General features: G+C 49.1%; 1 long non-coding RNA gene across 1 annotated transcript; it reads right to left on the reverse strand.

Moving 5' to 3' along the window:
* Positions 1-1,082: 1,082 nt before the first annotated feature.
* LOC145526711 (uncharacterized) lies at positions 1,083-2,893 on the reverse strand. Its single transcript, XR_014069107.1, has 2 exons — positions 2,734-2,893; positions 1,083-1,686 (listed from the first exon to the last, which is right to left on the reverse strand). It is a non-coding gene; the product is annotated as an uncharacterized LOC145526711 (long non-coding RNA).
* Positions 2,894-3,823: the final 930 nt, after the last annotated feature.

Below are 3,823 nucleotides of genomic sequence, written 5' to 3' on the forward strand. Positions count from 1 at the left end.
ATGCTGGCTGAGTATTAGAGTGCTGGTGGATCTTCTCTATTCCCAGCAAGTGCTCTATGTAAGGAGGAAGGTAGTAACTTAGCAGCAGGTAAGCTATGTCAAGGTAAGACTTGTGCTGCTAAATATGCCTGGTATAGGAGTAACAGTACTAAGAGGATGCTGGTTCTCGGCGTCTGTGTGAAAACCATAAAAGCATACCTTACAACACCTAAACACCAGTAAGATGCAAGCATGCAAAGTGAGTCGGTTTCCACTTCTATAGATGGAACCCAGAAAAGTACTCCAAATGTCTTCGAAGATCAAAGCAATGACATTTCACCTAAGAGAAATAATCGGGAAGAAACATACAAGTCCCACAGTATGGAAAGCTGTCCTTTGATGAGATAATGATGCAGGCATTAAAGTCACGTTTATGCTAAATGTGTATAAAAGCACTTGTATCTTGTTAGGTGAAAAGGACAGGGTGTAAAAAATGTACAAACAGCATACTTTCAACTGGATGTGGTTGCTTAGTGGATGGACTTAAGGAAAAGCTTACAGTGCCTTGTAAGCATAACAGTGGCCCTTTCTTTCTGAATATTTTCTTTTTCTATATTTTTAAATAGAAAAGGGTATATAATGATGTATACGTCAGCTTTATTATCAGGAAAGAGGCTCTAAACGGTACAAGGACTTTACAGACACCCTGTATTTCAGGATGGCTAGACAATCTGCAGTTTTTGACTGTTTCTATTCTTATGAGGTTTTGGGGGTCAGTTCCTCCCACCCCCAACCTTGTCAGGTTTCCCAATGTCCCCCTGGTGCAGCAATGGGGCCAATGACATCACTTTTCGAAATGTTCCTCAGCCTGACTATGGAAGATCTCCATGGAAGATTCTCTGGAGGTGATTTAGGGACCTGCTCACATCACAGACTAAACTCTCAGAGAACAATTCATTCCCTAGAATAGGATCAGGAAGCTTTTTCTGTAAAATTCCAGAGAGCAAAGCTTTTCAGCTTTGTGGATCTGTCAAGCACTATTCAACTCCGCAGTTGCAACATGGAAACAGCTATGGTCCATATGTAAATGAATGAGCATGGCCGTGTGTCAATAAAACTTTATTTACAAAAAACAGGTACAGGGCCAGATTTGTCCCACAGGCTGCAGTTTGCTGACCCCGATCTAGAAAAATAGAAGTAACTGGCTAAAAGGAGAATCAAATTGGAGAAGGGCCCCACCTAGTCCCCACCCATGGGCAGAATGAAACATCGGTCCACTTAAGTCTACGCTCTGGCTCTCTCAGTACCGGACAGATTTACTGAGCCCTGACAAGTGCCAGGCACTGGGATGAGCCACAGGCAGGGAACATGCTGTCCTTGTCCTCTTGGGACCTTCAGGTTAGTGGTCAGGCCAAAAGCCACCAGGCAGGGCCACTAAATGTGGCCAGGTAGAAAACACAGGCCTAAGGATTAGGAGAATTGGGTCTTTGCTTCACATTTGCTGTGTGGCGTTAAGGAATTCACTTGAGTTTTCTGAGGCTGGCTCATCTGGAAAACAGAGACTTGAATGCTTAGTGCAAGACAATGGAAGGACTCAGTCAAGGCCTGAGAGTAGGTAGGGCCACCAACGTGGGCAGAGGCAAAGGATACGCAGTACTTCCCATCACTCTTCACCAAGATGTGAGCGGCTGGGGTGTGGGGCAGGAACTGCAATCAGCAAAGTCACTGAGTGTTAATTTCCTCTGTCAGAGTTCAGGGGTGAGCTAGACTGGGAACTGAGGGCCATTTAGGGGGATTCTGGGGAAAATGTGTCCCTGAACATTAACTAAGGCCTGGAGCGGGCTCATCTTAAAGTGAATGGTGTGGCTCCGTGGGTCCCCAGCTGACAACTATGGATTTGCTATCCAAACAGCCCACAGCCTTCTCACACTTGGACATTCCTAAATACTCATCTGGGGGCAAAATGTGGTTGTGCTGCTGCTTGCTGATGGGTGAAATAGTGCTGCAGCCGCCACGTGCTGATGGTCACAATCACACAGTGGGCGCCCAGTCCCAGCGGCCTCACCGCCACCTATACGGCTCTGCTTGTGGGAAGGACTATCGTATGGTTGCATTTGGTTCTTTAGTTGTTTCTGGGTGGGGAACACCGTTCTTATGAAACAATACCATAGAGACAAAGAGAGGAAGCATTAGGTGGCCAAAGTCAGCAGAATTTAGCCTCAACCTGGTATTTACCAGACATAAGCTGGTCAATTATTGAGGAAAATGAGAAAAGAAAAACAAACAGACAAAACTTGTGGAATTCTGGAAATATGTGGAGAAGCAGGGGCTGTATCTGAAAGGCCAGGAGTGGCTGAGATCTGATCATCTTTGCAATTTGCTGGGGACTCGCTGGGGCCCCTCCCCCACAAGATGTCCACTTTCTGCGTGACCCTACGTCCATTTCCCTAAAAATGGAGGAAACTGCAGGAAAATGGGGGTGGCGTCTCATAGAATCATGCCTGCCTTCCTAAGTGGCCACTGCGCCACTGAGGAAACGGGCTCAGGGAAGGGCCCAGGGGATCAGAGCCCAGGTAGGCCAGATAGCAAAGCCTCTGGCTTCCTCTCAGACAAAGAGGAGTCTGGCTTCCCAGGTGGCACTAGTGGTAAAGAACCCGCCTGCCGGTGCAGGAGACATTAAGAGATGCAGGTTCAATCTCTGGGTCGGGAAGACCCCCTGGAATAGGAAACGGCAACCCACTCCAGTATTCTTGCCTGGAGAATCCCATGGACAGAGGAGCCTGGCGGGCTACAGTCCACGGGGTCGCACAGAGTCGGACACGGCTGAGTGGCTGAGCATGACACAGCTGGAGACACGGCCGTTTTCAAATTTACCTGCCACGGGACCCTTGGTTCAAGTGAAGACAAAGGCCTCCTAAAATAGAGAACAGAGATATGGTAATAAAAGGTCCTGCCCTGGAGAGGCAGAGGGGACTACACCCAAATGCCTGCCCTTCGCTTCCCCTTTCTCCAACACCCTCGTGGGCACAAGGGAGGGTTCACAGAATGCCATTTGCTCATTTCAATGTCTGAAGGGGAAAATGGCCACTTTAAGGCCCACCAGAGCCAGGACGTCCTTGTTAGGGGAAACACTGACGGAAACTGCCAGGCCCCGGCCAGGCCCGATAGTAACCACTTGCATGAGTTATCTTACAACAGGAGGTTCTGGTAACGAACACAGAACTACCAAGCCACCAGCAGTGAGAATTCGGGAAGGGTGAACAGGAGAGAGAAGACGCCAGTCCGTATTTCCTATGAACCTCCCAGAATCCTTGCTGGAATCCATCTTGGCTTCTTGGTCCACACCAAGAAGGACCACATCTTGGTGGTCCTTCCACCACCAAGGAGGACCCTGAGTCAGAATGATTGGCCAGAGACAACCCAGAAACTAACCCCATCACCATAAAACCTGCGACTGTCAGCTACCTAGCAGAGTATTCTCCTGGGTTCCCTTACCCTGCTGCTCTCCACCTGGGGAACTGGAACCCCTTCCCAATCAAGTCTCTTGCTTCATCAGCACATGTGTCTCCTAGGACAATTCACTACTGAGTGCTAGACAAGAGCCGACTCTCGGGCCCTGGAAGGGGTCTCTTTCTGCAACAGTTCCCCTTTTCAAAGAGAACAGAACTTCGGGGAGTTGACCTTCCGCCCGATTCTGGCTCCATCTCTGGGCAACCCCAGGAGCTGACTGCTGCGATGGAAGCCTACAGAGTAAGCCAGTCCTCCGGAGTGAAGAGGCACTCTCTAGGGCTCACTGGATCAGCTTAGGGTGGACGGCTACTGGCACAGGGGCTGGTCCCAGACT

The sequence above is a fragment of the Giraffa tippelskirchi genome, chromosome 11 (assembly GCF_054371585.1).
Source record: "Giraffa tippelskirchi isolate mGirTip1 chromosome 11, T2T-mGirTip1v1.2.pri, whole genome shotgun sequence".
Taxonomy (NCBI): domain Eukaryota; kingdom Metazoa; phylum Chordata; class Mammalia; order Artiodactyla; family Giraffidae; genus Giraffa; species Giraffa tippelskirchi.